Genomic DNA, 27,294 nt, shown 5'->3' on the forward strand with positions numbered 1-27,294 from the left:
ACAAAAACTGACACCGATCAGTTTATACCCCACTCGGGGAACTGATCACTAGCAGACTGATAACACCAGAAAAAATGGTCTAGTTTATCTGTATATTGCAGATATATATATGCCCAACTGTAATCCACTACAGTCCTTGCTACTCATCTGCTTCTCTCCTCTGCTTCTGCCTTCGTTGTCTCTCAGTTCCACTTCAAGCTACTAACACTGACCTACAAAGCAGTCCATAATCTGTCTCCCCCATATATCTCTCAACTAATCTCTCACCACGTACGCTCTGGTCCTCCCAAGACCTCCTCTCCTCCACAATCGTATGTTCCTCAGCCAATCGCCTGCAAGAATTCTCTCAAGTATCCCCCCATCCTGTAAAATTCTATCGCCCAACACATCCGATTATCCCTTACATTCTGAAATTTGAAGATGATCTTCAAAACCATGTCTTCAGAACAGCTTACAGCCTGCAATGACCCCGCTGACACCTTACATCAGAGCTGCTGCAACCCCCGAACCTACTGTCTGCTTCCCCATTATCCGTAGAATGTAAGGCTGGAAGGGTAGGGTCCTCTCCCCCTTTACCTGTATCAGGTTTAGTTTGTTCATTGTAATTTCTATTTGTGTTTTGTATGCAACCTCTCCTCATGTACAGCACCATGAAATCAATAGTGCTCTAAAAATTTTTTAATAGTAATAATAATCCTCCACATGATGTTCCACACAGTCCTTACCCCTGTTCTTCTTGCCAGACTACACACATCACAAATGTGCTGCAGTGGTCTGTTGACCGTTTGCACTTCTTGTTCCACGTACTCCTATCCATCAGAACAAGTGGTTGGGCATCAGTGCACTCAATTTCTTCCAATTGTTGGCCAGGTCCAAGTGGATGGCCATCGAAACCACAGCCAGCAGCATCAACAAAAAGTGGGGCTCAGACTGCTTGCCTGATTTGCAAGGGGGTGAGGTGGAAGACAGATGCCCATGGGCTTTCAGCAGGGGACTGGGTGGAAGACAAAGTGAATGAACTGAAGTCACTCTCCGCCATCCAACCTAAAACCATCTCTACTTGTTCTGGCCTCACCATTTGTCCCGCGGTACTCGTGCCTACAAAATTATGCAGAATGCCCTGTCGCTTGTGTGCACCATAGGAAGGTGTTTAATTTGGGTGTGTAGTAGTCAGGGCAGTGGAGTCGGTAAGCCAAACCTCTGTCTTCTCAATTTCCCTGACTCTCGACTCAGACCCCACAGTACTGGTCACTACTGATCATGTGCATAAAGTGCAGCACAGATTCATCGCCACTAACAGCCGAGATCCTTAGATCAGGAACAGAACAGACATTTATGGGACATTTCATAACTTTCCCAAATTATTATTAAAAAATTTACAGCACATCCTGCATTGTACCACTGTACCCAATGTATTCTATATTTTAGGAGTCAGAGTTGGTCCATTTTATACGGACTCTGACTCCACCTAAATGAACACCGACTCCAACTCCACAGCCTGGGTAGCAGGCACAGATTGACGACCACGTACTCTCTCTCCAGCAGACTCCACCACTAGCAACACGGCTATGTCCCCTATTTGACGCTATCCTCATGGTTTTCAACCCCCAAAAAGTGCAGAGTATTACACAGCTTGTATACAGAGTGCTTGCTTTCAAAGTATTCCCCCCCCCAACAAAAACAAAAAAACGAACAAACCACAAAACAAGTGTTGGCTACATCTTCCTCCTAAGCCTCTTCTACCTACACCTCCATTTCAGCCTACTCCCCTTGGACCTCCGTCCCCTAGTTCTAGATTTTTAATTGTACTCTATCATCTTTTAAGTCAGTTGCTAAGCAAAAACAAACCGCTCACCCACCCCCACCCTCAAAAAAAAAAAAAAAAAAAAGTGTTGGATTCCTCCTCCCCTGCCTCTTTGGACCCGGCCCCAAATTTTTAATGTATGTTCATTGAAGCCAGCGAACCCGAACATCCACGGGTTCGCTCATCGCTACTCTCTATGCCAAGGTTGTTTTCCAAAATGTATAAAACAATCTAAGTTTCTCTACAAAGTTCTCCAAACCAGCTTACTTACTCTCTTGGGAGAAAGACTTAAAAGTAGCCTTTTCTAAAAATGAATCAAAAGCTATTTAATTAAACTCAAATGGTTTTTCCAGATGTACACTCCTACAGGAAAACTCTTACAAACACTTCCCTCTGTTAGAGAGCACCTGAATTCTTAAACCATTAGGGTTAGCTGATTCGAACATTTGTTGGAAAGGCTCTACACATAGGTGCACATTCTCACATCTTTTGGTTTTACCCTAAAATATAGTTGTTCTGCTCAGAAATGGAAACTACTGGAGATGAGCGGATCCTGGTTGCTCTTTATGTCCACCCTCATTCATTTAGAATTGTTTTGACTTTCTTTTGTCTAATTCAATAAATATAGGATTAGAAAAATTCCATTGTTCTTCTTCAGTGGGCCCCAATGTCCCATTTCCATTTTTTTCTTTACTCTGCACCGGGTATTTTGACAGCACTATTTAGTACAATGATTGGTATTGCATTGAAATAATCCTGATGAATTATCATGTTGGCAAAAAGGTGTATTATTCTATTCAGGGGTCTGTCACCTCCAACGACTTCACATAGTCAGCATGTTGCTACTTCAAGAACTTGTAAAAATCAGTGTGGTACACACCAAATTCCTCTTGAAGCTGTGCAAAGAGCATAACCAGTAAGACCAGTAAGAATATGGGCCACCAGCCTTATACCTGTTTCCACCATTCAAAACCCTCTAAATTAAATAGGTGGGGAAACTCAGGCAGCAATTCTTTACCATAAAAGCAGTGGTACTATAGAACTCTCTGCCACATGATGTTGTATTGATCGATTTAGTAAGGCTAGGTTCACATTGCGTTAGGGCAATCCGTTTAGCGCTAGCGCTAGCGGATTGCGCTAACGCAATGGATTTTTCGGGGCCGCGTTCAGGGGTCGCGTTAACGTCCCCGCTCTCGCAGTTCCCTGATCTGCGAGAGCGGGGAACGGACCTCGGGCGCGCGGCGGACGCTGCTTGCAGCGTCCGCGGCGCGTCACAAAAGAACGGCACATCGCTAGCGCGAGCCGAAAAAGGCACGCGCTAGCGATGCGCTACAGGCGAAATTTACATTGCTGTCAATGGGTGCGCTAACGGACCCGTTGCACGGCGTTAATTGCGACATTTTCGCCGTGCAACGCTGTCCGTTAGCGTGCACACATTAACGCAATGTGAACCCAGCCTAAATGTACAAGTAGGGGTTGGATGTTTTTCTTGAAAAATATAATATTACAGATAATTACTACAATTTCTGTGATGAGACATTGATGCACATGGACAAATGTTAACCTGTTCTCTAATACACATGAGCAATTTTCCACACGGACCTCAGGTAGGAATGGAAAAAAAAAATGCAGCATGCGCTAGTCTGGCCTGATGTACAACCCAGACTGGTGCATGTTGGTAGCAGGCAGTTCCTGCACCGGTCCTTGGTACAGTGCTGGCTGCCCAACGCCATTTCAGTCCCAGTGTTTTGGTGAAGTCACGCCAAAAGTGCAGGTCACCGTTTTGGCCAGTCACTGCTTGCCAACGGAGATGAGTAGGGCATGCGTTCTACCCAGGTGCTCTACCCGGGAAGGCCGAGTACCTGCAAAATGTATTTTACAGAGTTTGAGACCCACTTTTCTCAAAGTTGGCAACACCATTAACCTAAATTTTGTATATTGCACTGGAAACCCTATTAGTGGAGGAAAAAACTAAGGGGTACCAAAACTATAAAAGGAATGAAAGTTAAGATGGAATTCAGCCTCATTAAAAACCTCCCCACTTTTAGACATACATAAGCAAATAGGTACATCCCCTCCTTTAATATACAATACTGTGTTTAAGTCTATAATTACATCGGCGCGTCTCTTTAAAGCTGTCAAGAAAATGATCACTCATGTACCAAAACTGGTAACTTACCGTACTGTGTCATGTACCTGGGCTGCTCTAATCTGTATATCCAGAAAATGAAAGTATCCTTGCCCTCCTCACAAAGTAGAAATGAGGTGATGTGACACAGTAAATTTAGCACATGTTGTGCCAGTCATTACTGTAATGTATCATAGCAGACCATCTGTTTTAAAGGGCTAGTAATAACCAATGTCAGAGCCAAGAATGCTCATTGCTGATATCATTAGATTTCAGACTAATAACGACCGTAAGTGGCCTAAAAAATGCTGTGAAATAATCCAAATGGGTGAAGACTTAAAGGTCCTATACATATTAGACTAACTTCAGCTGAACGCTCCGATATCGACTGGTTCGGACGACTGTCTAATGTACATGGGATGCCGTCCGACCAGGGCTGCCACCAGGAATTTCGGTGCCCTATACTGGCAACATTTTCGGGCCCACTTGAGTCTCCGCACAGGCTCCACCCCAGCTTCGCCTTCAACCCTCAAAGTTGATCCACCTAGTTGATCCAAGTTGTAAGTACACCTGTGGAATTTGCACGGCTGCGAGGACTCATCTAGAGAGTTTGACTCCCTCAAAAAGGCAGTCTGAATGACCTCTGGGTTTCCAGTGTACTCTGTGGGATTCCCCTTTCTAGCCAATTGGGAGGTCTCAGCAAGAGGGTCTATCCTTTCAGGACAGTAGACAGAAGCATCTCGGTTGCAGGGTTCTCTGCTAGGTTCGCTCGACTGTACAGCCTCAGTTTGTAGGTCTCACTCAGGAAAGTAGTTAACATACCAAGGACTGGGAGGAAACCTTTAGTCGCTTTACAACTGCATACCAGAACAATAACCACCCTGGCAAACTCAGCCCACGCAGCGACAAGGCTGTAGCCTATTTCACAGTAGAGTGCGCAAATGACCACAAGTGCTGGTGGTGCCAGAAGTGTAAATCGCTATAGACTGACCTCTGAAAATCCTGTGCTTACCGAAGGGCAACAAGGGCAGTCTGGCGAACCCGATCCAAGGGTGTTTGGATAGCCTCCATGTTAGGCCATGGATGTGACACTGGGCCAATAGCCATAGGTTGGTTGGTGACAATTGCCACCAGGATGTTGGATATAGAAGAAGTAATGGAAGGACCCATGTAGCCCCGTGTAGCATGTTAAGCCCCGACAGGATTGTGACTGAAAGCACAATTCAGGCCTGTGCATGGAGCAAGCCGAGGAGCAATAGAGGAAGAACCATCAGGGGTGAATGCCGAGGGAAAATGGTGCTGCCCCATCACAGGAAGAAGGAGCGGTGCAAGGCCTGTGGCTAAAAGGGGCAGGGTCCGTGGTTGGATGGGACAGGGCCCGTGGTTGGAAGGGGGTCAGTTGCCTACTCTGATTGATCAGAGGGTGGGCGCAGGATGAATCTATTGATTGACCAGTGGGACTCACCAGCTGGGCTGAATGGCCGGGGGAGTGTACAGACTGATCATGCTATTTGGCTGGCAGATGAACACTCACCGGCAACACTGATTAAACAGCACACCGGGCCCGCCATATACATTGATTGGCTAAATGTGTGAGAATACTTAAACTAATCATAAAGAGTAATATAGAGTGTGCATAATGCATGGCTACACCAAAGTCTGATATCACCCCAAACTGCACGAGATTTGAGCAAACACAGACTATAAGATTGAACACCTAATGTGACAAATACACGCACCACCACCATACAGGAGCTCTATCTCCACAAAGTCAGCCACACACACTTAAAGGGACGATGTCACTTGAATTTGGCAGGCCCTGTGTCCAGTCCGATGGGCGGTGTTTTCTCTTGTTTCATTCACCCCTTCCTTTCCCGCTGGCTGCAATAGTTTCTTGAATTGCAGTTGGTTTCCTCCGTAGTACATGCGTGCGCAATGCAATCTTGCCTCGCGCACGCACAGTATGCTTTGCCCAACTGCGCGCAAAGCCGAAAAGCATTAGTGCGCATGCGCCGCCGCACTATGTCCCGGGGCATAGTGCAGCTGTCACACACTAAAAGACGCTTTTTATTGCAAAAAATAGTTTTTTGAGCGCAGCCGATTGCATATGACGTACTATCCCGTCGGTGGTCATACGGGCCCACCCCACCTCAACGGGATAGTATGTCTAATGTCAGAAAGGGGTTAAAAGCCGTCCGGGACCAGAGTCTGTTCCCAGTGGCTTCTCCTTGCCAACTCCCCTTAAGCGGTCTCTCCCAGCGTGGATGTATAGGGAGAGACCTCTTAGTTTGTGGCAGCTGCCAGAGATCCATCTTTAGACTAGTCTCCTGTCCAGCTCGGTCCCTTGTGGCTGGTAATGTATGTTATTTCTCTGAAACACTGCAGTGTTTAAGAGTCAGACATACATGGCTGAAATCATACAGCCAGTGCTCATGGATCGGGCAGTAGACTTCTCAGTAATTAGCTGTAGACTTTAAAGTAACATCAGGCCAACTTTAATTTAAATTTAATTTTTAATAAAAAAAAAGCTGTGAAAAAAAACAAACAAACATTGCACATTAATCCTGCCTTAGGTAACCAAGGGTGGGTGAGGGATCATGGCTTGTTGCCTAGTCCCCAAACGATCAGACATTGGTAAAAAAATAACAAAAAAACAGGGATTTTTGTGTACTCACTGTAAAATCCTTTTCTCCAAGCCACTCATTGGGAGACACAGACCGTGGGGTGTATGCTGCTGCCACTAATAGGCTGACACTAAGTTAAAACAAAGAAAGTTAGCTTCTCGTCTGCAGTATACACATTCATGCTGGCTCCCAAAGAACCAGTTCAGTGCAAAAGCAGTAGGAGAACATTAACCACACTTAAGAGTACAACATGTCAAACTAAAACAAGCACAAGCCATTAGGCTAACAGGGTGGGTGCTGTGTCACCCAATGAGTGGCTCGAAGAAAAGGATTTTACAGTGAGTACACAAAAAAATCCCCGTTTCTCCTTTCCCTCATTGGGGGACGCAGGACCATGGGATGTCCCAAAGCATTCCCTGGGTGGGGAAAACATCAGGCTTCACGTAACAGCTGCCTAAATGTGCGCCACCGCAGCCTGCAGAATTCTTCTGCCTGGCCCCGCATCAGCTGAAGCTTGGGTACGAACATTATAGTGTTTTGAGAAAGTATGTAGGCTGGACCAGGTCGCGGCTTTACAGACCTGCTCCGCCGACGCCTGATGCCGAACTGCCCAGGAAGCACCCACTGACCGAGTGGAGTGCACTCTGATCCCCGCTGGGATAGGCTTACCTCTGATGCGGTAGGACTCCTGAATGGTGGAATGAATCCACCCAGCTATTGTGGCCTTTGAAGCGGCTAGGCCCTTTCTGTGCCACTCAGGAAGCACGAACAAAGAATCTGACCTTCGGAAGGATGTCGTCCTCGATACGTACCTTCTCACAGCAATGACTACATCCAGAGTATGGAGAGCCATTTCCACCCTGTGGACTGTAGTCGGACAAAATGAAGGGAGAACAATGTCCTCGTTAAGGTGGAAGGATGAGACAACCTTAGGCAAAAAGGATGGGGACTGCCTGAGAACAACCTTGTCCTGATGGAAAATAAGGAAAGGTGCCCGACAAGACAGAGCAGCCAGCTCCGAAACTCGACTGATTGATGTGATCGCCACGAGAAAAGCAACTTTTCAGGACAGAAAGGTGAGTGAAATGTCCTGAAGCGGTTCAAAAGGAGCTTCCTGTAAGACTCCAAGGACCAAGTTAAGGTCCCAAGGGTCTAAAGGCATGCGATAGGGAGGAAGCACATGTGTAACCCTTGAACGAACGTCTTCACCTGAGGTTTTGTCGCAATCCTACGTTGGAATAAGACCGATAAGGCAGAAATATGCCCCTTGAGTGAGCTGAGCGTCAGGCCTGAGTCCAGACCGGTCTGTAGGAACTCTAAAATGGTGGGAATAGAGAAGACGAGGGGTGGACGTCCACGAGCTTTGCACCAAGCAAAAAATGTCTTCCAGGTACGGTGATGAATGCGTACCGACGCAGGCTTACGAGCACTGATCATTGTGAAAGTGACCTGTTGTGAAAAACCAGCCTGGGTCAGAACCCAGGATTCAGCAGCCAAGCCGTTAAACACAGTGTCGCTGAGTTCTGGTGGTAAATCGGCCCCTGGGAGAGCAGATCTGGACGATCGGGCAGTCGCCAGGCAAAAAACAATGATTATCATCATACCGCCAAACAAAAAGGCGAATAACACGCAATCAAAAACACGGATATAAATAAACATGGTACCGCTGAAAACATCATCTTGTCCTGCAAAAAACAAGCTGCTATACAGCGAAAAAATAAAAAAAGTTATAGCCCTCAGAATAAAGCGATGCAAAAATATTTTTTTATATAAAAAGTTTTTATTGTATAAAAGCGCCAAAATATAAAAAAAAGATATAAATGAGGTATCGCTGTAATCATAAATAACATGAAAGAAGAACCAATTAGAGAGCTTACATCTCTACTAGTTAGGCAAGTGTGAAAATAAAAAGAAGTCCAGTCAAATATGTAACAGGTCTTTATTAATCAGTAAATGACCAGAACACAGGTAGAATAATTAAATAACACACTTTACAATTATTTACAAAAATATATACAGTACAGACCAAAAGTTTGGACACACCTTCTCATTTAAAGATTTTTCTTTATGTTCATGACTATGAAAATTGTACATTCACACTGAAGGCATCAAAACTATGAATTAACACATGTGGAATTATATACTTAACAAAAAAGTGTGAAACAACTGAAATTATGTTTCATATTCTAGGTTATTCAAAGTAGCCACCTTTTGCTTTGATGACTGCTTTGCACACTCGTGGCATTCTCTTTTTTAATGTCTTCAAGAGGTAGTCACCGAAAATGGTTTTCATTTCACAGGTGTGCCCTGTGAGCAGGGTCGGACTGGGGTGTCTGGGGCCCACCAGAGGAATGGACTCTAGGGGCCCACCCTACAGCTATATGCAAATATCTGTCATTATAGTGGAGCATCGGCTGTAAAACACTGGTGGCTGCTGCACATCTACTGTGTGCCCCAATAACTGGGATGTATAATTACGGTAGTTTACATTAATGGGGTTCTTGGTTAAAACAAGTTATCACTGATGCATGGGCTCCACAGGATAGGTGATCGCTTAGGTCCGACCATTAGAAACTGCACCGATCGGAAGAATGGGGAAGTTTTATCCCTGACAGGACACTTTTATCCCTATTTTAAAATGCAGCGGTAGGTGGGATATCTGACCGCAGCTCCATTCATTCTCTTTGGGGCTTCCAGAAAAAAACAAGTGCAGCCACTGAGGGAATGAATGGATCAGTGATCTAGTCGGACATGCCACTCCAGACTAATGGGGATGAAAAGTTCCACATTTTGCTGAATGGGTCCAAGCAGTCAGACCCCCACTAATCAATACGTTATCACTTATCCTGTGGAGAGCTGATTACTTTTTTCCACAGGAAACCCCCTGTAAGGGTACTGTCACACAGTACCATTTTGATCGCTACGACGGTACGATTCGTGACGTTCTAGCGATATCGTTACGATATCGCAGTGTCTGACACGCAGCAGCGATCAGGGATCCTGCTGAGAATCGTACGTCGTAGCAGATCGTGTGGAACTTTCTTTCGTCGCTTGATCACCCGCTGACATCGCTGGATCGTTGTGTGTGACAGCGATCCAGCGATGTGTTCGCTTGTAACCAGGGTAAACATCGGGTAACTAAGCGCAGGGCCGCGCTTAGTAACCCGATGTTTACCGTGGTTACCAGCGTAAACGTAAAAAAACAAACAGTACATACTTACATTCCGGTGTCTGTCCTCCAGCGTCTCAGCTTCTCTCCACTGTGTGAGCGTCTGCCAGCCGGAAAGCGAGCACAGCGGTGACGTCTGACGTCACCGCTGTGCTTGCCGGCTATGGCGCTTACACAGTGGAGAGAAGCAGAACGCCGGGGACAGACACCGGAATGTAAGTATGTACTGTTTGGTTTTTTACGTTTACGCTGGTAACCACGGTAAACATCGGGTTACTAAGCGCGGCCCTGCGCTTAGTTACCCGATGTTTACCCTGGTTACCGGGGACTTCGGCATCGCTCCAGCGCCGTGATTGCAACGTGTGACCGCAGTCTACGACGCTGGAGCGATAATCATACGATCGCTGCGACGTCACGGATCGTGCCGTCGTAGCGATCAAAATGGTACTGTGTGACAGTACCCTAAGTGCATCTCCGCCACTGTGTACAAAGCATTAAAACTCTAATGGAAATAAGAATCTTCTCCTAATATCAGAGAGAACAAATGACCGCCATACACAACACAATCCACTATACCAAGACCAATAATACCACATACAGGAAGAAATACCGCCACACCATGATCAGACCACATAGTGACCAAATAATACTACATACAAGGGACAAATACCGCCACACCATGACCAGATCACATATTACCACCACATAGTGACCGAATAATATGACATATTAGGGCAGCACGGTTCAGAGGTTAGCACTTCCAGTAATAATGTCCTCATCCTGGGCCCCTTTATTTAATGTACCCTCCCTGGGCCCCTATGTCCGTTCCTATGGACACTACCTTGCCCAACTACAGAGGGGGGGATTCTTCTCACCTTCTTGCGCTCCCCAGCATCCTCTTTTGGCTTCATATTCGGCGTGGTCGTTACAATGGCTGCCGACTGCAGCTGTGACAGGGCGCTCTGCTCTGTGACAGGCCGCGCGCTGACGTCACATAGCAGTAACATTGAAAGGTCGCCGGCCTATCAAAGGCTGCAGGAGTCATTTAACAAAACTGCTATGTGACTTCAACACATGGCCTGACACAGAGCAGAGGGCCCTGTCACAGTAGCAGCCGGTATTCATCTTGATGTGCGTTGTCACCAGGGTCGGCTCTAGGTTTTCATGGGCCCCTTTAACACCCACGTAGTATATTGCCCAGCCACGTAGTATATTGCCCAGCTACGTAGTATATTGCCCAGCCACGTAGTATATTGCCCAGTCACGTAGTATATTGCCCAGCTACGTAGTATATTGCCCAGTTAGTAGTATATTGCCCAGCCACGTAGTATATTGCCCAGCTACGTAGTATATTGCCCAGCCACGTAGTATATTGCCCAGTCACGTAGTATATTGCCCAGCTACGTAGTATATTGCCCAGTGACATAGTATATTGCCCAGTCACGTAGTATATTGCACAGCCACGTAGTATATTGCCCAGCAACGTAGTATATTGCCCAGCTACGTAGTATATTGCGCAGCCACGTAGTATATTGCCCAGTGACATAGTATATTGCCCAGTGACGTAGTATATTGCCCAGGGACGTAGTATATTGCCCAGTCACGTAGTATATTGCCCAGCTACGTAGTATATTATGCAGCCACGTAGTATATTGCCCAGTGACATAGTATATTGCCCAGTGACATAGTATATTGCCCAGGGACGTAGTATATTGCCCAGTCACGTAGTATATTGCCCAGTGACGTAGTATATTGCCCAGCCACATAGTATATTGCACAAGCACATACTATATTGCCCAGCCATGTAGTATACTGCCCAGCCACGTAGTATATTGTGTCATGATCTCCATGGCCAGAGAACTAGCATAAGCCTCTATAGGAACAAGCTCTTGGAAGATGTAACTATACTGACCATGAACTAAAACCTACCGCATCATCTAGAAGTAGCCAGGTAGCATGTCCTACTTTTTATCCCTATATGCCCAGCGCCGGCCGGAGAACTAAATAATGCTAGCAGAGGGAAATATAAGACCTGACTCACCTCTAGAGAAATGCCCAAAAAGGAGACAGAGGCCCCCCACATATATTGGCGGTGATATGAGATGAAACAACAAACGCAGCAGGAAAATAGTTTTAGCAAATTTGAGGTCCGCTTTCTAGATAGCAGAAGACAGAAAGCATACTTTCATGGTCAGTAGAAAACCCTAACAAAACACATCCAGAAATTACTTTAGGACTCTGGCATTAACTCATAATACCAGAGTGGCAATTCCTGATCAACAAGAGCTTTCCAGACACAGTAACGAAACTGCAGCTGTGAACTGGAACCAAAATACAAAAACAAAACATGGACGAATGTCCAACTTATCTAGTAGATGTCTGGGAGCAGGAACAAGCACAGAGAGGCTTCTGATAACATTGTTGACCGGCAAGCATCTAACAGAGAAGCCAGGTTATATAGCGACACCCAGATCTAATCAGAACAGGTGAACAGGGAAGATGATGTCACAAGTTCAATTCCACCAGTAGCCACCGGGGGAGCCCAGAATCCAAATTCACAACAGTACCCCCCCCTCAAGGAGGGGGCACCGAACCCTCACCAGAACCACCAGGGCGATCAGGATGGGCCCTATGAAAGGCACGAACCAGATCAGAGGCATGAACATCAGATGCAGTGACCCAAGAATTATCCTCCTGGCCGTATCCCTTCCACTTGACCAGATACTGGAGTCTCCGTCTGGAAACACGGGAGTCTAGGATTTTTTCCACAACGTACTCCAACTCACCCTCCACCAACACCGGAGCAGGAGGCTCAACGGAAGGCACAACCGGTGCCTCATACCTGCGCAATAACGACCGATGAAAAACGTTATGAATAGAAAAGGATGCAGGGAGGTCCAAACGGAAGGAAACAGGGTTAAGAATCTCCAATATTTTATACGGACCGATGAACCGAGGCTTAAACTTAGGAGATGAGACCCTCATAGGGACAAAACGAGAAGACAACCACACCAAATCTCCAACACAAAGCCGAGGACCAACACGACGGTGACGGTTGGCAAAAAGCTGAGTCTTCTCCTGGGACAACTTTAAATTGTCCATCACCTGCCCCCAGATATGATGCAATCTCTCCACCACCGCATCCACTCCAGGACAATCCGAGGATTCCATCTGACCGGAGGAAAATCGAGGATGGAACCCCGAATTACAGAAAAACGGGGAAACCAAGGTGGCAGAGCTGGCCCGATTATTGAGGGCGAACTCCGCCAATGGCAAAAAAGCAACCCAATCATCCTGGTCAGCAGACACAAAACACCTCAGATATGTCTCCAGGGTCTGATTAGTCCGCTCGGTCTGGCCATTAGTCTGAGGGTGAAAAGCAGACGAAAAAGACAAATCTATGCCCATCCTAGCACAAAATGCCCGCCAAAATCTAGACACAAATTGGGTTCCTCTGTCAGAAACGATATTCTCAGGAATACCATGCAAACGAACAACATTTTGAAAAAACAGGGGCACCAACTCGGAAGAAGAAGGCAATTTGGGCAGGGGAACCAAATGAACCATCTTAGAAAAACGGTCACACACCACCCAGATGACAGACATCTTCTGAGAAACAGGCAGATCTGAAATAAAATCCATCGAGATGTGTGTCCAAGGCCTCTTAGGAATAGGCAAGGGCAACAATAATCCACTAGCCCGAGAACAACAAGGCTTGGCCCGAGCACAAACGTCACAAGACTGCACAAAGCCTCGCACATCTCGTGACAGGGAAGGCCACCAGAAGGATCTTGCCACCAAATCCCTGGTACCAAAAATTCCAGGATGACCTGCCAACGCAGAAGAATGCACCTCAGAGATGACTTTACTGGTCCAATCATCAGGAACAAACAGCCTATCAGGCGGACAACGATCCGGTCTATCCGCCTGAAACTCCTGCAAGGCCCGCCGCAGGTCTGGAGAAACGGCTGACAAGATAACTCCCTCCTTAAGAATACCTGTGGGGTCAGAGTTGCCAGGTGAATCAGGCTCAAAACTCCTAGAAAGGGCATCCGCCTTAACATTCTTAGAACCTGGTAGGTACGATACCACAAAATTAAACCGAGAAAAAAATAATGACCAGCGCGCCTGTCTAGGATTCAGGCGCCTGGCGGTCTCAAGATAAATCAAATTTTTGTGGTCAGTCAATACCACCACCTGATGTCTGGCCCCCTCGAGCCAATGGCGCCACTCCTCAAACGCCCACTTCATGGCCAAAAGCTCCCGATTCCCAACATCATAATTCCGCTCAGCGGGCGAAAATTTACGGGAAAAGAAGGCACAAGGCCTCATCACGGCGCAGTCAGAACTTTTCTGCGACAACACTGCCCCAGCTCCGATCTCAGAAGCGTCGACCTCAACCTGAAAAGGAAGAGTCACATCAGGCTGACGCAACACAGGGGCAGAAGAAAAACAGCGCTTAAGCTCCTGAAAGGCCTCCACAGCATCAGGGGACCAATTAGCAACATCAGCACCCTGTCTAGTCAAATCGGTCAATGGCTTAACGACATCCGAAAAACCAGAAATAAATCGACGATAAAAGTTGGCAAAGCCCAAAAATTTCTGAAGACTTTTAAGAGAAGAGGGCTGCGTCCAATCACAAATAGCTTGAACCTTGACAGGATCCATCTCAATGGAAGAGGGAGAAAAAATATATCCCAAAAAGGAAATTCTCTGAACCCCAAAAACGCACTTAGAACCCTTGACACACAGAGAATTAGACCGCAAAACCTGAAAAACCCTCTTAACTTGCCGGACATGAGAGTCCCAGTCATCCGAAAAAATCAGAATATCATCCAGATACACTATCATAAATTTATCCAAAAAATCGCGGAAAATATCATGCATAAAGGACTGGAAGACTGAAGGGGCATTAGAAAGACCAAAAGGCATCACCAAATACTCAAAGTGGCCCTCGGGCGTATTAAATGCGGTTTTCCACTCATCCCCCTGCCTGATCCGCACCAAATTATACGCCCCACGGAGATCAATCTTAGAGAACCACTTGGCCCCCTTTATGCGAGCAAACAAATCAGTCAGCAACGGCAATGGGTATTGATATTTAACCGTGATTTTATTCAAAAGCCGATAATCAATACATGGTCTCAAAGAGCCGTCTTTTTTTGACACAAAGAAAAAACCGGCTCCTAAGGGAGATGACGATGGACGAATATGTCCCTTTTCCAAGGACTCCTTTATATATTCTCGCATAGCAGTATGTTCAGGCACAGACAGATTAAATAAACGACCCTTTGGGTATTTACTACCCGGAATTAAATCTATAGCACAATCGCACTCACGGTGCGGAGGTAGTGAACCAAGCTTGGGTTCTTCAAAGACGTCACGATAGTCAGACAGGAACTCAGGGATTTCAGAGGGGATAGATGATGAAATGGACACCAAAGGTACGTCCCCATGAGTCCCCTTACATCCCCAGCTCAACACAGACATAGCTCTCCAGTCAAGGACTGGGTTGTGAGACTGCAGCCATGGCAATCCCAGCACCAAATCCTCATGTAGATTATACAGCACTAGAAAACGAATAGTCTCCTGGTGATCCGGATTAATACACATAGTCACTTGTGTCCAGTATTGTGGTTTATTATTAGCCAATGGGGTGGAGTCAATCCCCTTCAGAGGAATAAGAGTTTCCAAAGGCTCTAAATCATACCCACAACGATTGGCAAAGGACCAATCCATAAGACTCAAAGCGGCGCCAGAGTCGATATAGGCGTCAGTAGTAATAGATGACAAAGAGCAAATCAGGGTCACAGACAAAATAAATTTAGACTGTAAAGTGCCAATGGAAACGGATTTATCAAGCTTTTTAGTACGCTTAGAGCATGCTGATATAACATGAGTAGAATCCCCACAATAGAAACACAACCCATTTTTCCGTCTAAAATTCTGCCGCTCGCTTCTGGACAGAATTCTATCACACTGCATGCTTTCTGGCGTCTTCTCAGTGGACACCGCCAGATGGTGCACTGGTTTGCGCTCCCGCAGACGCCTATCGATCTGAATGGCCATTGTCATGGACTCATTCAGACCCGCAGGCACAGGGAACCCCACCATAACATCCTTAATGGCATCAGAGAGACCCTCTCTGAAAGTAGCCGCCAAGGCACACTCATTCCACTGAGTAAGCACAGACCATTTACGGAATCTTTGGCAGTAAATTTCAGCTTCATCTTGCCCCTGCGATAGGGACATCAAAGTTTTTTCTGCCTGAAGTTCCAAATGAGGTTCCTCATACAGCAAGCCCAAGGCCAAAAAAAACGCATCCACATTGCGCAACGCAGGATCCCCTGGTGCCAATGCAAAAGCCCAGTCTTGAGGGTCGCCGCGGAGCAAGGAAATCACAATCCCAACCTGCTGTGCAGGGTCTCCAGCAGAACGAGATTTCAGGGACAAAAATAGCTTACAATTATTTCTAAAATTCTGAAAGCTAGATCTATTCCCTGAGAAGAATTCCGGCAAAGGAATTCTCGGCTCAGATACCGGAGCATGAATAATAAAATCTTGCAAATTTTGTACTTTCGTGGTGAGATTATTCAAACCTGCAGTTACACTCTGAAGATCCATTATTAACAGGTGAACACAAAGCCATTCAAAGATTATAAGGAGAGAGAAAAAAAAGAAAGACTGCAGCATAGACAGACTGGCAAGTGATCCAATTAAGAGCACAGAGAAAAAAAAAAAAAAAAAAAAAACTCTCAGCAGACTTCTTATTTCTCTCCTTTCTCAGCCAAGGATTTTAACCCTTTAGTGGGCCGGTCAAACTGTCATGATCTCCATGGCCAGAGAACTAGCATAAGCCTCTATAGGAACAAGCTCTTGGAAGATGTAACTATACTGACCATGAACTAAAACCTACCGCATCATCTAGAAGTAGCCAGGTAGCATGTCCTACTTTTTATCCCTATATGCCCAGCGCCGGCCGGAGAACTAAATAATGCTAGCAGAGGGAAATATAAGACCTGACTCACCTCTAGAGAAATGCCCAAAAAGGAGACAGAGGCCCCCCACATATATTGGCGGTGATATGAGATGAAACAACAAACGCAGCAGGAAAATAGTTTTAGCAAATTTGAGGTCCGCTTTCTAGATAGCAGAAGACAGAAAGCATACTTTCATGGTCAGTAGAAAACCCTAACAAAACACATCCAGAAATTACTTTAGGACTCTGGCATTAACTCATAATACCAGAGTGGCAATTCCTGATCAACAAGAGCTTTCCAGACACAGTAACGAAACTGCAGCTGTGAACTGGAACCAAAATACAAAAACAAAACATGGACGAATGTCCAACTTATCTAGTAGATGTCTGGGAGCAGGAACAAGCACAGAGAGGCTTCTGATAACATTGTTGACCGGCAAGCATCTAACAGAGAAGCCAGGTTATATAGCGACACCCAGATCTAATCAGAACAGGTGAACAGGGAAGATGATGTCACAAGTTCAATTCCACCAGTAGCCACCGGGGGAGCCCAGAATCCAAATTCACAACAATATTGCCCAGTGACATAGTATATTGCCCAGTGACATAGTATATTGCCCAGTGACGTAGTATATTGCCCAGGGACGTAGTATATTGCCCAGTCACGTAGTATATTGCCCAGCTACATAGTATATTATGCAGCCAGGTAGTATATTGCCCAGTGACATAGTATATTGCCCAGTGACATAGTATATTGCCCAGGGACGTAGTATATTGCCCAGTCACGTAGTATATTGCCCAGCTACGTAGTATATTGCCCAGCCACGTAGTATATTGCACAAGCACATACTATATTGCCCAGCCATGTAGTATACTGCCCAGCCACGTAGTATATTGCCCAGCAATGTAATATATTGCACAGCCACGTACTATATTGCCCAGCCATGTAGTATATTGCTGAGCCACGTAGTATATTGCACAGCCACGTACTATATTGCCCAGCCATGTAGTATATTGCCCAGCCACGTAGTATATTGCCCAGTCACGTAGTATATTGCACAGCCACGTACTATATTGCCCAGCCACGTAGTATATTGCCCAGCCACGTAGTATATTGCCCAGTGACGTCGTATATTAGCCAGCTACGTAGTATATTGCCCAGTGACGTAGTATATTAGCCAGCCACGTAGTATATTGCCCAGCTACGTGGTATATAGCACAGTGACGTAGTATATACAGCACAGAGCCAAGTAGTATATTGCCCAGTCACGTACTATATTGCCCAGCCATGTAGTATATTGCCTTCCTCACTGTGTCACGTCACCTGATTTCCTGAGGACCCCTTCCCCACTGTGTCACCTAATTTCTTGAGGGCCCCCTGTGTGCCCCTTTGGGGCCGTTCCCGAGAGGTGAAATGGTGGGAGAGGTGACCCCACGGTAAATTAGGAGACAGTGGGGAAGGGGGACCACAGGAAATTAGAAATTTTCTATGGGGGCCCGGACCCCCACCTTGTGTCACCTTTAGATTGCAGGGGGGCCTCCCATGCCATAACTGTCTCAGTGGCTGTGTAGAACTATGCTGCAGGGTGCAGGCTGCCTGCAGGCATATTTTACTGTAAGTTACACATTACATTAGTGTACTACATTACATTAATACTGACTCAGTAATCCGCAAATGTCCGGACCCTCAGCTCCAGCCTTTCCGACTGTATGATATTGCAGACAGTGCGCCTGTGCTGCTTGGGCAGGACAGCCGAGCCGACCAATCACAGTACAGCTCATTGTCTCAGGTGTGCTGTGAGCCGAGGTCACACAAAGAAAACTAATGCTGATTGGCTGCATGTCAGCAATCAGCATTAGAAAACCGTAGTCCACACACAGGTTGGATGATGAAGAGGAGGCGGAGTCTAGATCATAATGCAATGCATGGTATGTGACTGGTGGTGGTGGTGGGTCTGCTGAGCGGCGAGCCTGAGCCTGTTGTGTGCGGCGCAGCGCGTGCGGTGCGTCCGTGTGTGTGTCAGTCTGTCTGTCTCCTCTCAGCTCAGCCTCACACAGTCAGTCAGCTGTTCCTCTGACTGTGCTGGCTGGCTGAGAGGTCGGCATGCACACACCCGCACGCTACGCGCGGGCCGCTCTTATCAATGATCAGTATAGATAGCAGCGCCAGCACAGTCGGCAGCAGAGCAGACAGTAGCCAGCGCAGGCACTGAGTGAGGTGATGAATCATGTGATGTCATGTGAAGGAGCTGCCGCGCGGCTGCACTTCACATGATCACATCACATCAATTCTTCCATACAGCCTGTGCGCCGGGCCCCGGATGATGCAGCCTGGGCAGGAACAAATGAAGGAGGCAGGCAGGGCCTGGGGGCGGGGCCCACCGGAGGATTCTCCGGTGTCCCGGTGCCCCAGTCCGACACTGCCTGTGAGGTTTAATAAGTGGGATTTCTTGCCTTATAAATGGTGTTGGGACCATCAGTTGTGTTGTGCAGAAGTCTGGTGGATACACAGCTTATAGTCCTACTGAATAGACTGTTACAATTTGTATTATAGCAAGAAAAAAGCAGCTAAGTAAAGAAAAATGAGTAGCTATCATTACTTTAAGAAATGAAGGTTAGTCATAGTCCAAAAAAGTTGGGAAAACTTTGAAAGTGTCCCTAAGTGCAGTGGCAAAAACCATCAAGCGCTACAAAGAAACTGGCTCACATGAGGACCGCCCCAGGAAAGGAAGACCAAGAGACACCTCTGCTTCTGAGGATAAGTTTATCAGAGTCACCAGCCTCAGAAATCGCAGGTTAACAGCAGCTCAGATTAGAGACCAGGTCAATGCCACACAGAGTTCTAGCAGCAGACACATCTCTACAACAACTGTTAAGAGTAGACTTTGTGCAGCAGGCCTTCATAGTAAAATAGCTGCTAGGAAACCACTGCTAAGGACAGGCAACAAGCAGAAGAGACTTGTTTGGGCTAAAGAACAGAAGGAATGGACATTAGACCAGTGGAAATCTGTGCTTTGGTCTGATGAGTCCAAATTTGTACAGACACTGTAGTTGTAACCAAAGATCTCAGCGTACAGTGTGCGACGCAGAAAAGGTGAACGGATTGACTCTACATGCCTGGTTCCCACCGTGAAGCATGGAGGAGGAGGTGTAATGGTGTGGGGGTGCATTGCTGGTGACACTGTTGGGGATTTATTCAAAATTGAAGGCATACTGAACCAGCATGGCTACCACAGCATCTTGCAGCGGTATGCTATTCCATCCGGTTTGCATTTAGTTGGACTATCATTTATTTTTCAACAGGACAATGACCCCAAACACACCTCCAGGCTGTGTAAGGGCTATTTAACCAAGAAGGAGAGTGATGGGGTGCTACGCCAGATGACCTGGCCTCCACAGTCACCAGACTTGAACCCAATCGAGATGGTTTGGGGTGAGCTGGACCACAGAGTGAAGGCAAAAGGGCCAACAAGTGCTAAACATCTCTGGGAACTCCTTCAAGATTGTTGGAAGACCATTCCCGGTGACTAACTCTTGAAGCTAATCAAGAGAATGCCAAGAGTGTGCCAAGGAGTCATCAAAGCAAAAGGTGGCTACATTGAAGAACCTAGAATATAAGACATCATTTCAGTTGTTTCACACTTTTTTGTTAAGTATATGCAGCGCCCCAGAGTCCTGGTCGTTGCAGTAATGTCGCTCTTCCACCAGGGGGGAGTGATGTTACGTCTGATGGTACTAAAGGAGTTCACCTTGCCAGGTATCACAGTCACACACTACACTTTACACTCCAGTCCACCAGGGGGAGCAAAGCTTCTACTAGGGCACTCCTCACACACGGGTAAAACTGATGGGTTGGATAGGAAGTTAGACAGAGAAGCAGACTGGGCTTCGACCAGATAACATCGAGGGAGAAGCAGCCTGGGTTTGACCCAGAGAGGTCCTGTCAGGGGTGGGATCCTGACAGAGGCCTAGCAAGAGATAGAACGTTACGGAGCTGCGCCTGCACATCATTGCGGCAGCATCCTAAGAAAGGACATGAAGCAAAGTATATTGTGGAGAGTGAGAACCGAAGTCACAGCACAAGGAGATAATACTTGGAGGAGTCCTGCCCCGAGGTCGGCAGCCTCCTTCCGAGGCGCGTAGCCGGAACACCGAGGGAGTACTGACTCTACGCATTACTCCAGACAATGGCAGGACAGTCAATTCCAAGTTGGCTGCCCAACCTAAATACCTAAGAAGACACGAAGGCAATTGTGGGAGAGGGGCATCACTAGGGTCCCTATAAATTAACTCCAGGCCTACCCCGTCATACGGGTTGTCCTATCCATATCATCTGGGGGACAGAGAGAGAGAGAACATCAGAAATATCTACAAAGGTTGTGAGGACTTTTCCCGTGGTGCTCAGCAGGGAGGTACTACAACACACAGGCGCTAGTAGGAAGGCTACTGATTTCTTCCTGGCTAAGGGAACTCTGGATGTGCCTTCGGACCGGCCGGACTCAGCCAGCCCTGTGAGCGGTACTCTGGACTGTGGACCCTGAAATCTTCAGTAAAAGGTAAAGAGACTGCAACCTTTGTGTCCTCGTTATTCATCGCGCCTCACAACGATCACTATCATCATCCACACACTTTGGGAAGCCCTGGGGACATACTTCACCTGTGGGAAGGTATACCATCTGGCTGCCATTCCATCAACCCAGCGGACCCCCAGCAGCGTCAGTCACCCTGACCGAATACCACAGGTGGCGTCACGAACACCGTACAAACTTACACCTTTAATTGGGTGCCCCTCAGCAGGGCCACGGACCGGGTCGGGCCACCGTGAGATCCCCAGAACCGAGACAGAGGGACCCGGTGCCGAGTACCCCATTGCCCTGTGCCTGGGGGTGATCCATATATAATTCCACGTGTTCATTCATAGTTTTGATCCCTTCAGTGTGAATGTACAATTTTCATAGCCATGAAAATACATAAAAATCTTTAAATGAGAAGGTGTGTCCAAACTTTTGATCTGTACTGTATATTATAAAATCAGGCGGGCAGTGACAGAGCCGTGTAGCAACAAGGTGGGCAAAGAATCTAGATACAAAAAGAGGGTAGGAGAGCATCATATGAGGCACTTGATGTGTAAATAATCCATTCTAAGGACTAAAAAGAAGCACCCAAAATGTAAAAGGGTGCAACTATTGTCTAGCAATGCAATAGAAAAAGAATGAATTTTGTAAACCACAATGGGCATGGATCACTAGAGCATAAACCACCCAATATGTGCACCTTAGGGTATAGTAGCCCCAGCTATAACTTTTGTGGCCCAATTTCTCCTGTTACGCTTGTGAAAATAAAAATTTGGGGGCTAAAAAAATCATTTTTGTGGGGAAAAAAGTTATTTTCACGGCTCTCCGTTATAAACTTTAGTGAAACATTTGAGGGTTCAAAGATCTCACAACACATCTATATAAGTTCCTTGGGGGGGGGGTCTAGTTTCCAATATGGGGTCACTTGTGGGGGGGGCTTCTACTGTTTAGGTACCTCAGGGGCTCTGTAAACGCAACATGATGACCGCAGACCATTCCATCAAAGTCTGCATTTCAAAACGCCACTACCTCCCTTCCGACATATGGGGTATCAGCGTAATCAGGACAAATTGCACAACAACCCTTGGGATCCAATTTCTCCTGTTAGCCTTGGGAAAATAAAAATTTGGGGGCGAAAATATCATTTTTGTGAAAAAAAATATTTTTTATTTTTACGGCTCTACATTATAAACTTCTGTGAAGCACTTGGGGATTCAAAGTGCTTACCACATATCTAAATAAGTTCCTTAGGGGGTCTACTTTCAATAATGGTGTCTCTTGTGGGGGGTTTCCACCGTTTAGGCACATCAGGGGCTCTCCAATCACGACATGGCGTCCCATCTCAATTCCTGTCAATTTTGCATTGAAAAGTCAAATGGCGCTCCTTCCCTTCTGAGCTCTGCCATGCGCCCAAACAGTGGTTTACCCCCACATATGGGGTATTGGCGTACTCAGGACAAACTGTACAACTTTTGGGGTCCAATTTTTCCTGTTACCCTTGGTAAAATAAAACAAATTGGATCTGAATTAATTTTTTTTAAAACAGTACAAAAATTTCTGTAAAGCACCTGAAGGGTTAATAAACTTTTTAAATGTGGTTTTGAACACCTTGAGGGGTGCAGTTTTTAGAATGGTATCACTTTTGGGTATTTTCTATCGTATAGACCCCTGAAAGTGACTTCAAATGTGATGTGGTCCCAAGAAAAAAAATAAATAAATAAAAAAAAAAAATAAATAAAAAAAAAAAAAAAAAAAAAAATCGCTGGTCAACTTTTAACCCTTATCCTAACAAAAAAATTTTGGTTCCAAAATTGTGCTGATGTAAAGTAGACATGTGGGAAATGTTACTTATTAACTATTTTGTGTGACATATCTCTGTGATTTAAGGGTATGAAAATTCAAAGTTGGAAAATTGAGAAATTTTCTAAATTTTCACCAAATTTCTGTTTTTTTCACATTATTTTTCACAAATAAACGAAAGTAATATCAAAGAAATTTTACCACTATCATGAAGCAGAATGTGTCATGAAAAAACAATGTCAGAATCACCGGGATCCGTTGAAGCGTTCCAGAGTTATAACCTCATACGGAGACAGTGGTCAGAATTGTAAAAATTGGCCCGGTCATTAACGTGCAGACCACCCTTGGGGGTAAAGGGGTTAATCCTGGTGGACAGGGCTGGTTTTTCGGCATTAGGCCTGGCCGCAGAAGAGGATACATGGAGACGACGCTACATGTGCTCGTTTGTTGATGGTGCGGGGAGATCCCTTTAAGGGACCTGTCGCCCCTAAAACTCAGCCCAGGCATGGCATCTCACATCGCAGGAGAGGATACGTGGAGGCGACACTCCACGTGCTCGCCTGTTGTTGGTTCGGGGAGATCGGAGCCTTGAAAGGTTCCGTAGTGTTAGGGGTCGAGTTCCCGCCTCTGCACAGGGGGAATCTCGGGCCATCTCTGCTGCGGTCTCCCATTCTTCTCCTGCCGCAGTGGAGCCTGCTCAGCAGAGATTTCGGTCCCAGCGTCTCGCTCATGCTGACTCTGTGCAAAGAGTTGCTGCTGCCTTTCCTGCTTCTGCCATTGAGGCCAGTGTTGGGCAGCGGCGAGTAGACGCTGCTGGGACTACGTCCTGCTTTCCTCGTTCTGAGCATGCCCAGAGTAAGATCTCTCAGTGGAGATCAAGGGTCACATGTTCAGATACTGCTGTCAATTCTATTGGTCCTTCTAGGAAGGTCCTGTAGGTGCGCAGGCTCTATAGCAGTTTCCCATTGGTCCTTCTAGGAAGGTCCTGTACATGCTGCAACTATTTAAGGCTCGCATGGCAGCACGGCCATGCGCTAGTGTCTTTTCAAGTTATGTGCTTTGCGCCAGTGTGGTCATGTGGTTGTATGTGTTCAGGGACCCGGCTGAAATAAGCCCTTAGAATGCTGGCACCTCCGGCGAGGAGTTTTGTATGCATGCATGACCACTGACTGCTCTCTCTTGGGTAGTTAGCCTGTGCCTCTGTGAAAGTTAACAGGGCAGAGCTTTGCTTTCTCGGCTGCTCTGTGACGCTAACAGAGCTGGTTCATACCGCCATATAGTGCTGCCGTTTCCTAACAGCTGGTTCTAGCTTTATATTTACTCGGTGTGTTCCGCTAGCCCTAACACGTAGCACCTTCGTCCAGGTAAAAAAAATTTAAGAATTACAAAAAAAAAAAAAGTTTTTGGTCTCAATAGCAGACCCGTGTGCCTCCTACGGACACTAAGCAAGAACTGGTTCTCTGGAAGTCAAGATCAGGGTGTATACTGCAGAGGAGGAGCGAACTTTCTTTTTATTAACTTAGTGTCAGCCTCCTCGTGGCAGCAGCATACAACCATGTGTCCCCGGTTTCCCCCAATTAAGCAAAGGAGAAAACATAGTACTCGCCCTCCCTGGGTCCAGCACCAACTCCTTACCTCTGTTCCAGTCTCTGTTTTTTGGCTGCAGCGTTGGCAGCATGTCGACAGCGCACATCATCACTTCAGACAAAAAAAAACAAAAAACTTAGCGGCTCTGCTTTTGTAGACGGTAGGCAGGACCTCGTGAGTTCAGTGATTGGCTACAGATGCGCCCTGTCAACATAATGTCACGGCTGCAGAGAAAAATCACAGAGAGCAGAGCAACAGAGGGGAGCTGGTGCTGGTTTCGGGCAAGTCCTGTCTGTATTTGTTTTACTATTAATTAGTACCTGATCTTTAGGAGAGCACTTTAAAAGTGGAAAAAGATTTAACACCAGTCATTGAAAGAAGCACTCACATTAAAGGTTTTGTCCTCTTGATATATTGCAGTCATCATATTATATAGCACTGTGTACTTACAATTGCTCATTTTGCTTTTCCACCCAGCCAATTTTGCTCTTTTCCACTAGTTCTATGACATCATGTGATTAACAACTGACTAGCTGAATCCTTCTAAGCTCTATGTGAAAACAAGAAGTCTCTTTTCATGAGTCACTGCAAAAGTCCCTGGCAGGGGGAGGAGGAGGCAGCTGGGTCAGGAGTAGAAAAGGGGAAAAATTAATGCAAGGAAAAGAAACTTCATGTTTATACAAAGAGCAGAGAAAAGAGAATATACTGGGTAGAAAGATAAAATGAGCAATTGTAAGTACACAGTGCTGTATAATATGATGACTGCAACATATTAAGAGGATAAAAATTTTGATGGAGGTAAGAGGATTAGAGCTTCTTTAACGATCCAAAGATGAATAATATAAATAAATGGCTGAATTTGGATCCGTGTTTTCCTGGCCTACATTTCACTTACACAATAGTTGTATTTAGCTGTAGGGTGAATCTGAGCATGATGGCGTCTACACATAATATAGAGGTAGTGGTGTGTACTGAAGAACAATACCGGTGTGTCTAACACTAGGAAACAATACAAGGAGACAGCGTGATTAGCGAGGTTCTTTGGGGAACAAGTCACACACTGGTGTAAGACAAAGAGCAAAACAGAAAACATGAAGGAAAAATAAAGCTATCACAAGTCCGAAATGCTGGAGCCGTAGACAAAAAAACCATAGCAAGTAAAGAAAACAAGTCGTCCCAACATACCTTTTTTTCTGCCGGTGAATGATCTCGGTTTTGTTCCTGCTCGAATCTTTCTGTGTAAAGAAAACAAATACCAAACGAGTCTAGACAAAATCACGTCAGCCACCAACATAAGGGGAGCCCCACCCAGGAAATATGTTATTTCCAATAACCTTAATGGGGGGTAACAGTCTTATGTAAATAAAGCATAATTATTATATAATGAAACTTAAAAGGGTTTTCTCACAAACAAAGTTAATTTTAATCAACATTTTAATCAATAGATCTTGGAATAATTTTCAAGGGATAAAGGATTCAACTCTGCTCCATTTCATCATTTCTTTGTACATACAGAGGTTGTAAACGCCCACAGATGATTATGATTATGGCTGAGAAAAGGATCCACCAGAGTCCAGACTACGGGGAGGACAGGTGCAGGACCCTCACTCTAATGATTATGGGCATCTTTACAACGTGGCAGATCCCGATCAGAGCTTTGATAAAGAACGTCGGATAGCAATTCAAATGTGTAGCTTTATTTCTTCTTACCATGCTGTTTTTAAAGTGAATTTTTAACACGCTAAAATAAAGTGGAATGTTATCCAGGAGCTGGAAGGTTGCACTTTCTTTTGCCAATTTTTTCACACTTCGCCAGATCGTGGTCTTGGACTCAAACATTCCTGATTGGTGAGCTTACAATCCTTCCCTTTCCTTTTTAACATATAATAAACACCACCAGTTTTGAAGAATTAACCAGGTAGACACAGCCACGCATGATCCCACATTTTTCCCAGCTCCAACAATTTGGAAATTGGCAAGCAAATTCAAAAAGTCGCAAAATAATTTTGGTAATTTCCCGTTGTGCAAACATTTTTTAAATTTTTTATAAGCATTTTACCCCAGTTTTTGGTGTAAGCAGTTTACTGAATTGGCTTCAAGGCAGGGCTAAAATTTTGAGATTTTTGGTGTTCTCTGACATTTTCACATAGCTCAGACAAAGTGGGTGGAGATGGGGCGAAACGGGGTGTGGCGACTGGGACTGGAGTAGAATTTGTGGCGAGGTGCACACAGAGGTGTACTCCACTCGTCCGATGCTCCCGATTCATGAAGAGACAAACATCTGTTCTTCATGAATCAGGAGCGTCTGACTCCAGCACATTCCCTCATCAAGACAGATGTGAACAATGCCAGTGTTGATGCATTGGGTCCTATGTGTTGTGCCAATTCATGTTCTGGTTGTTTTTTTAATTTTGTTCTTATACCTTGATTTTTCATAAAAATGCATGAATAAAAAGGAGGTTAAAAAATAAAGTGTTGATTAATTGGCTAATTAGTTTTTACAAATCCTACTCATAATTACATAAAATCTGTATGCTTAAGTTTTTCTACTGCACAAAGAGAATGCGGAACAAAAAGTGATTTTTAGCATTCTACAAACCTGTGTTAGGCTATTCTATTTTTCATTCCA

At 45.7% G+C, this 27,294-nt stretch overlaps 1 protein-coding gene across 7 annotated transcripts in view; it reads right to left on the reverse strand.

Annotated features, from left to right (window-relative positions):
• The window catches only part of LOC143817058 (serine/threonine-protein kinase Nek5-like), a 163,845-nt gene extending 137,926 nt beyond the window's left edge, over window positions 1-25,919 (reverse strand). For 2 of the 7 annotated variants that reach the window (XM_077298137.1, XM_077298136.1), the window contains exon 1: window positions 25,851-25,919. The gene's annotated coding sequence lies outside the window, so the exon portion shown is untranslated. The remainder of the gene's footprint in view (window positions 1-25,850) is intronic. The other 5 variants (XM_077298135.1, XM_077298134.1, XM_077298138.1 and 2 more) reach the window with 4 other exon arrangements.
• Window positions 25,920-27,294: the final 1,375 nt, after the last annotated feature.

This window comes from Ranitomeya variabilis, chromosome 3 (genome assembly GCF_051348905.1).
Source record: "Ranitomeya variabilis isolate aRanVar5 chromosome 3, aRanVar5.hap1, whole genome shotgun sequence".
Taxonomy (NCBI): Eukaryota; Metazoa; Chordata; class Amphibia; order Anura; family Dendrobatidae; genus Ranitomeya; species Ranitomeya variabilis.